This window comes from Anomalospiza imberbis, chromosome 9 (genome assembly GCF_031753505.1).
Source record: "Anomalospiza imberbis isolate Cuckoo-Finch-1a 21T00152 chromosome 9, ASM3175350v1, whole genome shotgun sequence".
Taxonomy (NCBI): Eukaryota; Metazoa; Chordata; class Aves; order Passeriformes; family Viduidae; genus Anomalospiza; species Anomalospiza imberbis.
The window spans coordinates 26,395,758-26,410,173 of NC_089689.1; the positions used below are offsets into that span (position 1 = coordinate 26,395,758).

The 14,416-nt window shown below is 41.9% G+C and overlaps 1 protein-coding gene and 1 long non-coding RNA gene across 8 annotated transcripts in view; one reads left to right on the forward strand and one right to left on the reverse strand.

The window, feature by feature from the left end:
• Window positions 1-14,416, reverse strand: part of GLIS1 (GLIS family zinc finger 1) — a 181,117-nt gene that overhangs the window by 58,372 nt on the left and 108,329 nt on the right. The window lies entirely within an intron of this gene.
• Window positions 5,059-6,335, forward strand: LOC137478762 (uncharacterized). The gene is made up of 2 exons (XR_011001784.1): window positions 5,059-5,167; window positions 5,580-6,335. It is a non-coding gene; the product is annotated as an uncharacterized lncRNA (long non-coding RNA).

Here is a 14,416-nt window from a genome sequence, read left to right on the forward strand (position 1 = left end):
GTCTGAAAACACCTCTGCACTGATCAAAATCAAAGATGGGCTCAAGGGCAACAGCACAGCCTGGTGAGGAGAAAATGTGCAGGTTTAAAGGCAGCTGGAACTGCTGATATGATTGACAAGTACAGTTGGGTTTGTCACCTGATGTACTGACACCAAGATGGATGAAAACCACCTCAGACAAAGTGATGGACTATTAACCAAGAAACCTTCAAAGCCTGGAAAAGTTTATTTAATGGGGAAAAAGGAACACTGGTCACATAAATAATTCTCCTCAGTGATATCTTACGTTCATTGTGAAAACTGACATTTTTAGTGCCTGGAATGGTGTGATTTTTCTTTTTCACCTCTGATTTAAAACTGCATTTTCCCAAATCTGAAAATGCTTACACTTTTTAGATTTTTCTACATGTTTGTAAAAGGATTTCCGCAAACATTGAAATATTCTGTGCTGTTTGCCCTTCCTATTTTCCTCTTCCATATTTTTCTTCTTATCATCTGTTGCTTCTCCTTCTTCTTTCATTACTGATAAAGGAGGGAGGAGAGAAAACAATAAAAAAGCTGTGTATTGCATTGGGCAATAAGGACATTTTTTGTTCCGGAAATGCTGAAGTTTTTCATGAAGCATACCTTGACTCTTTTGCCAACTCCATTCTGTGACCTTTTTTTTTCACTGAACAGAGACCTTCTACAACATTGCCTCGTTCTCATCAGGTTCAAATAGCAGGTTGGGAGCATCTTCCACAACCATTTTTTTCTTTTCCTATTATGTCACCACAATGAGCTGGTTTTGGTCCCTCATACTGCTTCAGATATTTAACTTAAGTGAAAAGCAAACGCAATTAATGGATTAGTATCAACTGTCATGACTGTACTTGGTAACCTGTTTGACAAAAGTGCAGTCACTGTCGTGAAAAACTCCCTCCTTCCAGACTTCTGTGCTCTCTCTCGCAGCCTGTGAGAGCTGTGTGTGGAACAGCCTGTGAGAGCACTCCTGATTTTCTCATTGTCTCAGTACATCCTCCATGATTTAATTACAGATTTTGGCTCTGCTTTGATTTCAGTTTATACTAATGATATTTGATTGACAGTAACTTAAGAAAAATCACAAACTTATGTTAAATTACTAGATTATTTATGTATTTTCTGCTGTACTGGTAACAATGACTTCAGTGAAACATATGGAACAAATAATGAGACATTTAGAAATCAGGAGTTTATAAGAAACTGGAAACAATTTGATATAAACCATTTAAAAACTATATTGTGCTTCATTAAAAAAGATATATATTTACCTAGTCTGTCTGGTATTACAGGAAACAAATAAGAGAGAGGTACTTGCAACTGTAATTGAAGTGACAACATATTTCATGGTAGCTGGAGATTTCAACTGTCTCTAAAGACTAGATTCACTTTAAAACAACACAGTCTACTCACATCACTGTCCAACTTCAAAACACACCTAACATTAGGAAGAGTCGGCAATGTATCCCCCAAGCCAGGAAAGTACTTTACAGTATTGAGGCCCAGTTGGTTTTGATCATGCTGTGGTTAACTGTCACCCTTCAGGCACAGCTGCACAGCCCCAGGCCATCGTTCCTTTGGGGACTGAGGGAATCCACTTGCCTGGGTCAGACAGATGCAGGCTGGGGCTGCCAGTGCTGCCCAGGCACTTCTGGTGCAGGTAAGGATGTGACCTGTCCCTGCATCTCGCCCTGTTTGGTGACCTTCACAACTGCTCTACCAGCACTGAGCTCCTGTGCTAAAACTGTCCACAAAACAAATAATTTCAACCTCCTCCTCCTCCTGCTGCTGTCCCCAGGGTCCCAAAGCCAGAGATCACCAAGCACATGCTAACAGCAAACATGGGAGAAAGCCAGTGGCAATTAAAGAGAGCCCTGAGGTGCAGTGGCAGAGGAGTGATTAACACACTGCCAGGCACTAATTAAGGTGAAGTAATAATATGTTGGCAAGTCACATAATTAATAAATAGCTTGGTATAAATACAAAGTATTAAAAAGCAGTTTATGTGCACTGTCATTTTTAATCACCAGATTTATGAACAATTATGAGTAACGATGCCCCACAACACTATGAAGTAACAATAGAGCTGTGGTCCAGGCAAAGCAAAAGCAGCCATTTGTTAGTCCTGGCTGCTAGAGAGGTCCATAGCTCCTAAAAATCAGACTTGCCTTAAGTACCATCTCCAGCTCCCATTGCAATCCAACTGCAAAGCACATCTAGTATGTATCAAGGACGTGTTTTCCACACCAGAGCAGTTTCAGTGCCACTTACAACCTCACTATCAAAGCTGGTCTAAAACTGGTCACTGTAATTCTCTGGACCCTTTGCCAGCCAGTACATAAATCCCCTCCACGGATATTCTTAAATCTGACTTTCACTTGTAGCAGTTTTTCTTCCAGGAAGGCTGGGAGGAACAGCTTCTTATTATGTATTCCTGTGAAAAGACAAACCTTCTTCCTGGGTAGCTGGGAGAGAGTATTTGGTATCACTCCACAAATTATGTGATACTATGAAAAAATTCAATTGCAGTTAAACAGCCTTGAAGAGGGATTGCAATGTGTAGCTCAAGACCCCAAATTGCATTAGAGCTTTAAGCCCCCAGCATGATTCCCAGCACCACCTGTACCCCAGCACTGTGTGCCTGCGCTGGGAGAAGCCCTGGGAAGGCACCGCAGGCTCTGTGTCCTACCCTGCCGAGCCTGAACAGAAATAAACTCAGTGTTTATGACAAGGGCCTAGCTCCTGGCTCCGTGAACACAAGGTACATTCCACTCTAATTATTCCTAATTGCCATGACCTAATGTGTAAATATTTGCAAGCACGAATGTACAAGTGCTTCCATACTGTTGGTAGGGCCCCGTTCCCAGCTGTGAGCAGCCTCTGCTGTTCTCCAGGCACAGCTCCTCAGCTGACCTAGGGCCTTTGAAGTGAGGGCCTGTCTTGTGTTGTTGAGGTTTTCAACAGATAATTGAATAGGAACTAATGCAGTTCTGATGCCCCAATTTGCACACACCATCTTCCCATAAATCTTTCTTTTATCCATTTGTTATTGTTTTCCACAGCTGCTGGATGCCTATCATTGTGCAGCGTGGACCCCACCTACCCTAAATTTTCCTTTGCCCTGTCCTGACTGCTCCCCTGGCACTTAATATTCTGTCTCTTCTCCATCCTGCTTGCACTGTTCTGATTCCAAGGTATTGGAGAACTTCATTTGGCACAACAAGACCAGCTGGCTGTAGAGCAGACATGACCCAAGTGTGCTCTTCTCTAATTAGTCCCTTTTCTTGGTAGAGCCAAACCTGCAGAGAGAGTCAGAGACAAATCCAGGGTGGTCAGGGAGGGAGCTGAGCAGTGGGTGGCACTGGGAACAACCAAGACTTAGGCGCCAATTCCAGAAATTACACAGGATGGCTCTGGAGGCAGCCATCCCAAGTCCAAAAAGCAGACAATCTTAAGGTTACCCTGAAATGCTGCAATCAAGTTTTCCATGTCCATCAGCCCTACACCTCAGGTGGGCATGCCAGGGCAGTCTGGCAGCAGGAATCCCTGTCTGCACAGGTTGGATTTACTGACTGCACCGAGTGCCATCAGGCACTCCTGAAGCTGGAATGATTCTCAGCCTCTTCCACTTGGACCAGTAAATCGGAGCAGCTGAGACAATGTATGCACACAGTGCTGTAACTCACTACCAACTCCCCTGAGGCATCTTGGGCCATAATTTATACCGCTCTGAGTGCTTTTATATTATATAGAACTGAGAGCTCGAATGAAAACCAAACAAAATGAAACAAAGCAAATGCAGACAATGAATAGCCTGAGAAATTAAAATAGCCTCAAAACTTGAAGAACTCAAACTGTCCCCCTAAATGACTCACACTAAAGAAGATGCCTCATTTATTAAGTTAGAAGAATTGTAAAAATAAGGACAGATTTAAAGAAAGAGCAAGCTCTCAGTAGTTTCACAGGTTACAGTGGTTTTTTTTTTAATTCTAATCTCTTGATCCACATTACACTGCAAAGCCATGAAGCTACCCTAATGCAGGGCCTTTCAGCTGGTGCTGACAGGGCAGCCTGCTCTTCCTTCCTTTCTTTGAGGACAGGGAAGGTACCACACAGGGCTTGGCACTGGCCTCGCCTAAAAAACATGGAGCATATCCCACACCAGGCCTTGCTAAGGGGCTGGGGAAGAGGAGGGTGAGACAGGACAAGCCACAGAGCTGAAGATGACAACAGCCTGAGTCATTCTCACTGAATCCTCTCCCTGTCCACTCCCATCATACAGAGCTCACAAGGTTTTGCCAAAGTTGAAATAATTTTTAATGAACAATAACAGCAAACATGAATTTGTCTAATAATGCAAGATTATACACATACAGTCATTCATACTTGTCACAAAGAATACAATGCACACACTCTCCTCTTAGTCTCCATCCATGCCATTTTCCCCAGCATTTTTCTGCTGCTGAATGGAAGTTTCCTTCTGGGACTAGCAGTCCTCAGCAAACTCTGGGTAATAAATAATAATAAATAAATTGCAAAAGGCCTGGAGCAGCCTGTTTAGTCATCTCATTAAGTGTTACCAACACTTTCACAGTGTTGGACAGGCCTTAGTCATTCCCCCATTCCTGTAAAAGACATGGTTTTCTCATCAATAACCCTCTGCAAGAGGACTGGAAAGGAATTGCTACAAACAGAGCGAGGAGCTCCTCTCTGCCCTCTCCCACTGCAGGACAGCACCTAAAGGCTGTTCTGCACTTCTGCCTTTTCTCTTGTTGATTTTAACTGTCGGACAACATTTAACCATTTCTCCTTATCAGTCTGCTCCCACATCAGGAAAAGTAGCTGGAGCTCTGTCTTTGGTTACAGAACAGCATGAGGAGATGCTGTGTATGAGCTGGTGAGGCACTACAATTTGCTTTAAAAAGGAGCAAAAGCTTTTTTCTTTTTATGAAAACCAAAGGGGATATCATAATGACAAGGTAAGAAAATAAAGTAAGCAGTAACCCTCAAGAGTTTAAGTTTCCAGGTGCTTTGAAGATAAGTTTCTAAACTGCTTTTTGAATTTTAGAGATTGAGTCACATGATTGTGCTGTATCTGAGCAGAAGTGTTAATCAGAAAGACCAGTAACAGCCTATCACAATGGCAGTAAGTACATAAATATTATTTGACATACTTTTTCAATAACCTTATATGTGCCTTTTAACAAGCCTCCATAACACAGAGAACATATGAGCTCTGCTAGTATATACCGAACAGCAAGGTAGTTAAGAATATATTGCATTTATAAACTATGCACAACTTTATGAGTCTCTAGCTATAATTTCATCATAGCACAGTAATTGGAAAGTCTGCATAATTCTGGAAGGATATGTGTTTTAGTTAAAAGAACACTATTATTGCTAATTGGATACCAAGCTTACATTGTAAATCAGAGCGAAGTATGGGCTCCTAATTACAAACTTTTTTGAAACAAGCACTGTATGTCTTTACATTATTTTTGGCTAACAAGTGACTTAAATAATCTTAGTGTTACAAAGTCCATAAATCTTTTCTTTAGCTGTGGCTGATGAAACGTTACAGGATAAGAATGTGTGTTCCCAAGGTAAATATCTAGCTTGGCAGCCTCATCTCCTACAGTGAATCAAGGTAAAGGAGTATGTAAGTGACTAGCACTGGCACAGCCCCAAGCAGAAAAGGTAAGAAGTAAAAAGCTGGTATTAACTTATGTAGCATGTTGCAGCTTAACACATTTTAAACAGGCTGGGATCACTTTCTGGCATCTGGAGCTAAAAACTTACAGCCGTGTTCTTATGTGGAATGAACTTGTGTATTAGAGTTTTACAACACCAGCAACAAGCTTTTATGAACTTGTTAAGGTCCTGAATCCAGAGCTGTTATGCGAGGCTCTTTTTAAAATTATTTCTTCCAAACAGCTTTCCCTCCACACGCCTTGATCCGCTCTTGGCGCACCTGTGGCAGCAGAGACAGCCCTTGCTGCTGAGTGACAGACACCTCAGGAATAAATATGGGACATGATGATTTGGGAGCTCTGCTGGGCTGACAGAAAGTTCCCAAAGCCTCCTCCTCCTGTGAGAATCCATGAGAGAAGAAAACACCGAAGAGAAGTTATGATGCGCAGGGGGCAGGCCCTACACCCCAAGCCTGCAGCCAGAATGCAGGGAAGATGGTTCATTATTCGGGTAATGATCTGAACACACTGGTTTGTATAGCATGGCCTTAAAGATGTGCTGTCCATGTCAGTTATAGACAGAGTGAAAAGCCTTCTGCATTAACAGGCATGAGAAGGAGGCAACTTAAAAAACGGGACCTCTTGGAACATGGAATGTGGCCTAGGAAGATCAACAATTCCAAGTCTGATGTCTACCTTTCATTCTCTCCCCACTGAAAGGAAAATTCATGCCTATTTTCAAAGTCTATTGTGAAGACATTAATGTACTACAAATCTCTGGAAATAATTTTGATTTTTCCTTTTGATTCTCTACCTGTTTATTAAAGAAAAATGTAATGTAGACTTAGGCATGGTGATGCTGTCCAAATGTCAGCCTGCACAGAATCAAGACAGAGGCCATGTGTTCCAGATTTAAAAGCTGTATTCACTTTGTGATACACCATTCAGCAAGGACATGCTGTCAGATGAGCCTTCTAATCTGTTCAGCATGTTTCCACCTCTTCTTCTTCAGGGAACAGTTGTGGCACATCTCACCAGGCTACTAAGTAATGGTGGTGTCTTTACAGCCAGCTGGAAAAGAAGAGGTCTTTAATAGTCCCAGATAACCTATGGATCTCATCTAGGCTGAAAAAGTCCCCAGCGTCTTGGAGTTCAGCAGCTCTGCAGGGTGGATGTATTTAACCTTTCATCCTGGCCAGGTTATTAAAGTGAGTTCAGTGAACTTGATTCCAGAAGAAAAAACAGAAGCAGCATGCTTGCACTGTTACAGATGAATAAAACTATGGCTAAATCCTGTTTTATGACCACCGTAATTCCTTTTCCATAAATTCCCTAACCTCAAATCACAACTGTGAATGCCTCTGACAAACAAGACTTGTCTGCATGGAAGCAGAACATTGCAGGCTCCACTTGGCTTGTGCCTATTTGTTAATACAGGACCTGAAAATTATTTCTGTCACAAATTCAACCACAATCTTCTCCATTCAGGGTTAACGCAGGCTCAGTCTCGGAGTGCAGATGACTCAAAACGTGTGATTAGAAGCACTGTGCCTCAGGCACACTGGCCATGGAAGCTGGCTTGGAGCCTTCTCACCACCACCAAACCATAGCACAGCTTTACCCAAAAACCTACATGTCTAGGATGGTCAGACTTGAAAGACAGACAAAAATCTCATTGCACTGCCAGAAAGAGAGACGTCAGGTAAGTTCCTCTGTTGATTTGACCACCTTGTTCAGGCTCAAGCCTTTAATATCTAGAATCAGTCTTTCAGGACACTCCTGATAACTGAAGATAGCATGACAATACTTTATTTCTCATGGAACATCTGGATTAAGTACTACAGTGTGGAAAAAGGTCCTTTGTGAAGCTTCTCCTCAGAGTCAGGTTGGCAGGTGTTTCTCATTGACCAGAAGAACTGGGAATTATTCTGGAACAGGAAACAAGTCCTTTGAGATGAGAAGAAAATGTCAACTGGAAAGTTTTAACAGGAAAGGTACAGCAAGCCTTAGACTGAATCAATAGAGTGTGATTGTAAAAGAAGAGAAAAGAGGGACAAAGTCAGACGTGGGCATCTAGAACAGACAGCAGGACATGACTCATTGTCTTCTGGACAACTTTAGCTCTTAATCAGAGTCTCCAAAGAGAATTCACCAACTCAAGTAAGAACACATTCCTATGAAGCTGAGCACAACATGTGCTCTTCATAACTGACAGAAACCCAGGAGGGAGCAGGCACACAGGAACAAGGGGCAAGCACACAGTTCAAACCTCACTGGAAGGCAATCTGTATCCACCTCACATCCATGTGCCACCTCATGGGCACATGGAAATGCTCTCTGAGAAGTTCTCAACTCAGCAGCAGAGGGCAGGTTTACTGTACCTGGCAAATAACCTTTCTCCACAGACCAGAATTCGCTGTATTAAAAAACCTAATCAGACAGCCACAGACTGCATCTTCCAGACTCCACCTGCAATGAATATTTTGAAACTTGCAGGTAACTTCATTTTATGTTTTTATTTTTGTTCTGCTATTCTGAAAATTTTGATGTTTTTGTTTAAGTCTGCTTGAAGTGAGTCATTAATTTCAACTGAACCTAGACCAAATTCTTCACCTAAATCCTTATTTAAACACCTTTAGAAGCAGTCTGTTTTTATAGGTGCTCAGCACTTTGAACCTCTGAAAAAAAATTGAGGTGTTCTTCATCAGACCCTTCTCTCTTTAATCAAACTGTATATTTCTGCCAGTTTGGAATATTTTGTTTTCAAGTAAAAATCTGTCCTCTCTATCCTTGTGTTGACACTTGATTCAGTCACTGGCTGTTTCCTAACATTTTTTTGGAGGCATAGATATTAAAATGTCCCTGTTGAAATAAAAATGTTCCTTTTCTTACAGACCACCTGAGCACAGCAGCGAGGCCCACCTCCCATTAAATAATGGGAAGAATTGCTTTGAGACTGGGTCAGGTGAAATGGGGGAGCAGCCCTGCCTTTGACAGAGCAGAAAAGCAGCAGGAACACAGCCGAGTCTGCTTTGTGCAGAATATCCAAGAGCACTGACCACTAACTCTGCTTTCCAAACAGAGTGAAACGTTTTGCCAAGAGGGGTTGAAGGCCAACTATTAGATCTGCCATGTGCAGGGTGTATGTGCATGTTGTAGGCTATGCCCAAGTAACACATGACATTCCCATTAGCTTTTGTTAACTCCTGCATCAGAGCAAGCCAAAATCTTAAGAATATTAACCTTTGTTCCTTCTAAGTGTTCCTTAATTTTTATTAGAACAATTTTGAGGGTAGTTTTGCAAGCTTTTTTTTTCTCCTTTGGATGGATACAAAAATTTCTCTGATGAAAGCTTCAGGCTTTTTTAATTAAAAACAAAACAAAACAAAAAAGCCAACAAACCCCAACCCTGTAACATTATTTTCCTTAAAGAAACTGCCAAAACTCTAGGAATCAAATTACAGAACAGAAGAAGATGTCACAATTCCAGCTTTACTCTACCTATCCAGGGAACCTGAAAGCCTCTCTGAGGTGATGAGTTGATGGGAAACAGCACAATTCTGCACTAAGAAGGGAATTTCTACTAGTATTTAATGAACTTGGTGAAAGTGAAGCTTATGACCATATGTAATGGATTTCTGTGTTCTTAAAAGATGGAAAATAATTCTTTTTGCCTACTGCTGAATAAACTCCTATGCAGAAACCTACAGCCACCTCAGAAAGAAAAATGCTGGGGGTTTCCATCCGTGGTCTGTAGAGTGTTGAGGTTAACTCTGCAAGACTGCCATAAAATGCCATTACAAAAAGTTGATTACTAGTGGACATATATTTGCTATCCAAGAGTCTGCAATCCTACTTAACCATTTGTTTAGAAATCTATAAACAAAACTACTTCAGGGTATCGGGGCCTGATTTTGGCCTTCTTCACTCATGATACCGTTTCTACTTTCTTAACTGACAGATATCCTTCATTCATAAGCTTTGCTGTTTAAATGCCCATTGACTTCAGGAAAATAAGTCTCTGTTACATTCAATAACTGCTAACCCCATTTATCCAACCAATAAATAATCCCTCACTCTCTCCTCCCTCCTCCTCAACCCCAGGTTATTACACTGCAACATCTTGGCTCTATGCCTATTTAATCTTGGCAATAATGATCAAAACCAGGGTGAATGCACAGATCTCAATACCCTGATTAGGATCACCAGCCAACTAAACACAACGCACAGACTTCATTAGGAGAAAACGGTTCTGCCAGAGGTTGTCATATTCAACTGGAACTCTTACATTTTTTACGATGTAATGTTATCATCAGAAGTTTAGATCCCACTGGACTTCAGATGGCAACATTTATTAGGTTTTTTTTCCCATTGTTAGAGGCAAATGAGAAAGTGGGGGTTTTTCCTTTATGCATTAACTTAGGTCAAGAATGATGATTCTAAAAAGCCATTAGTGAGCAGGAAATGCAGAGTGATTAGAGTACAATACAGGATTGACAGGATTCTGTTCCTGCTCCAACAAATGAGAAAAGCTGGTAATGCTTCACAGTCACATCTGTCAAGAAAGAGGACAGTCCAAATATAATGTCTGGGTGATCTCTCTTTAGTGCTTTTTGTAGTAGCATTTAAGAGTGCACTCATAGAGGACATGACTCAATGGCGTTCTGTGACAGTGGCCAAACATCTACTGATCAAAACTGTACAGCCTAAAGGTTTCATTTGCCAGTCTCATGCTGCAAATAACCAGGATCCAGGTATACAGTCCAGTTTACCTTGGCAAGGAGAAGATGGCAAACTGATTCAGGCAATCCAACTACCACCACCACCAAGTCTTGCCCTCTGATGTGCAACAATAGTTACCACTTAAACAGAAATCCTCATTGCTTGGTCCCAAAACAGGGGATAGACAAAAGATTCAAGATTATGTTGCTTACATTTTAACGTCATCCATCCCTCAGTATATGTGGGAAAGCCAGGAATTAATTGGGTTCCAGTGCACACTGACTGGGTGATTACTCTGCAGATGGGGATTTTGTTGGCTGGCAGGGACTTTTCTTCCACTGATGTGCTGCTACATACAAAATGTAAAGCCTGAGAGGTCATACGCAGTTGTTAAAAGGGGAAAATGCAAAGATATATATTTAAATAATGCTTTGCCACGGTCTTGGCCTAAGTGGATTTAAAACAGCTTAGAACCGTACTCTCTTTTGCAGGGTCAGTGTCAGCAGGACTCAGGGTGCTGACAGAAATACCAAACTGCCAGCCTCGGCTGTAGATGGCCTGAGATACCTCAGTTTGTGCTGACATGTCTGAGATTCATGGCCACTCTACAGAAAGAGTCATTTATCTTATCAATAGGTTACCTTAATGAAAGCAACCTGGCTTTCCTGAAATGCTCAGGTGTGCAAGAGAGACAGACTTCGCTACACACAAAGAAAATTCCACGCAAAATGACCAAGGATTTCTGGTTGCAAAGATATTAAGTTCCTACTCATTTTTACGAAGGTTGGCAGCTAAGTAAGAGGGAGGCTGAAGAAAAGACATCAATAGATGACTATCTCTTCCCAGATACCAGAGAATCCTCTCAGTCCTAAGACAACCAAAGGAAAATGGGCTGTATTAGCTCTGCTGTCCATAGATCTGTTTTTAGGTTAACCAATGTATCTCCTCTACAGAATACTAAAGAATCCCTTGGTGTAAAAACGTCTGTGGGATGGGATGATACTGCACGAAATGTTTCTGTCTGCTGCCTCTGCCCATAGAAGAAATTAACTCCCTTTGTCCAGGGGACACTGCAGGGAAGGGAGCTGGGCAGGAACTGGGGGAGGAGGGATTTGCCTGTGCACATGGGTTAAAAGACATTTAATGAATCACAGAAAATAATAGCTTTACACAGCAAAAGCATTCCCTCTCCCTGCTTCTCTCCCTCTGCTTTTCCACATAAATTATGTGAACATATCATCAAAACATGATGATTTTTATTTTCATAAATGGGGCCATATGTCAGTTAAAATAGAAAATGTGTGCTGAACTGTGATGTGGGTTACATGATACACTTTAATTGGATGTCACTTTAATGTAAACAGCTTTACATAAAACTCAGTCTAAAAGAAAACTTTTTTAAATTGTCAAATATTAGTTGCTAAACCGATGTGATGCCGCATGTGTCTTTTGCATTGTTTAGTCAATCAAAGGATACCAGGCACAAAGGCTGCATTCTGATCCCACTTCTACCAAAGCAGCCACAGAGACCTTGCTATGGTACTCAGAATAGGGAGTCGGGGACAAAACACTTTTTAGACATAAACATTTTTGCCTAAATTTTCCATATAAAAGGATTATTTTTTTAATTGCAGATGTCATTTGTTCATCTTAACATTTGACAAGTGCGGTTCACTTGTGATCAAGCCTGTAGGCCAACATCCCTTTTTGCAGTGGGAGCAATCTTAGTCTGAAAAAAACCCCTAAAAACCCAAACCAAGTACTATATACACACTTACAGAGGCAAAACAGCCAACTTTCCCTCATCCAACACACAACTGCAGCTACCCACATGGAAACAAGCTCCATAAACAACATACTACCATAATAACGAACAGCTGAAAATGTCAGGATTAAACACAATTTTAAAACGCAGCTCTGGTAATGCCGATAAAATATCAACCACTTATATTGGGAAACATTAACAAATCAGTATTTGCTAGCAGATTCCCACAGGGTTACCACAGTTATTTTCTGTGTATAAACACAGGAAAAAGCAGTCATGTCTCACCTGCTGCTCTGTGGTAGATGCTGGCAGAGGCTCATTCCTTAATGCCACCGGCTCTACTATCACAGCAAAGCTCAAATGGGACCTTTAGAAAGACACCATCAAGTTCAGCTTCAAGGGACGACTGATTCTTACCACCTTGCAGCAACAAACACACTTGAGTATCAGACACGCAGCTGGATAGCACTTGTGACCCCCTAGAAGTACTAAAACATGTCAAACAGAACTGCTGGCATCAGCACACGGTCACCATAAACCGCTGCTGGGTTTATCAAATACCTTTGGTTTCTTGTAGCAATCCATCAGGCTTGCAGGCACACACTGCTGTGTAGACACTAATCTTCAGTGCTATCCCTAACACTTAAGGCAGAATCCCACAGCACGGTTAGAAGCATTCCCTACAAACCACCCCCAACAGAATGCATGGGCTGCTTTGTAGGAAAAACAGCAGCTACTGTTTCTTTGCCTGCAGGTTTTCCAGTGAGTCACTGCACCTCAGCGCACTGCAGGAGCCCACACGATGCCACCCCAGACCTGGATTCTCCTAAACCGAAAGAAGATGCGCAGTTCTCTCTGAGAACCTTCTAACGCATTTTGGAATTATTTCTAGACCACCAACAAAGCTGCTGGAGAAAAAGGGGAGCAGTGTTGTATTACAAAGCTTCTCCTCACAGTTCCTGTTACTGGTTATTGGACGTCATTATGGCTCTTGTAATGATGGCAGCATAAATCAGCAGGCAAAGGCTGAATAGAATGTTCTATCCTTGTCTCTCTGATGAAAATTCCTGTCCAAAGAAGGGATAATATAATATATTTGTTTTAAAGAATCACTTTTTCCCCCGAGTTTATTTTGGTTTAATTTAGCAGAATGCATAAAAGAGGGATAAAAAAAAATCATAAAGCCAAGAAAACCACAAAATCCCCTTAAAAATGAGATTTATGTTCAAGTTTGAAATGGCATAAACAGACACTACAAAAATCATCTCTGTTCCAATCAGAGCAATAAAAATTGTCTTAAAAATTATAAGGCTGTAAAAATTGAAGATGACTGGTTCTGCAGCTCAGTTGGCTTGTGTTAACTTAGCGTTTGGTATTCAAATGTAAGTGGCACTGCGGGTTCTTTACATGCTGCCTGTCCCTTAGGCTTGCTCAGACAGATCACAGCGAATGTAAGAGGGAAGCAAGACCGTGTGGCTGCTCCCCCAAAGTGTGCAGCACTCCAGCTGACCCCAAATGCAATGCCAGGGCACAGAAGGGATCACACAGCCACCTCCAAAGCAATGTGCCTCTTGCACTGGCTGGTGCTCAAGGGAAACTTCTCATCACAAGGACGGCTTAGAGGAGGGATACTGCTCTAAAGCATCATTTTGCACATGAATGTCTGCTGAGATGGAAATCATCTTTAACTGCATACCGGGGAATGCAAGAATGTTTGAGAATCTTATTTTTCTGGCTACACTGAATTGGGCATCCATTATCTCAGCCCATAAATTAAAAAAAAAAAAAAAAAAAAAAAGGCAAAATTTTCATAATCCAGCTGCTGTAGCTGCAACAGCACAAATAGAAAGACCCAAGCCAGAATGGCTTTTATCCCGTGTCAGGATTTTGACCTGAGCAGGGCAATAACAGCCCTGCACCCCCAGAGAACACCAATTGTTCCCTGCAAGTGTGTCCAGGTATGTCCATGCAACACTGCCCAGCTGCCTGGGCAGCTGCTCCATCTCCCAGCTGCCCATAATTCAGATGGATAATTATAACAAAATCTCGTGTACAGCAGCAGAATATAAATCCCATGCATGGGGGTGGGCACTGCCCCAAGCAGAGTCTCACCAGGGATGGCTGTTGGTCACAATATTTATCCCAGATACCCAGAGCCTGTAGCAGTCATCCCTACATGGGTCTGTCCCAGCAGTGGTGCCAAGACTCTCAATGGAAG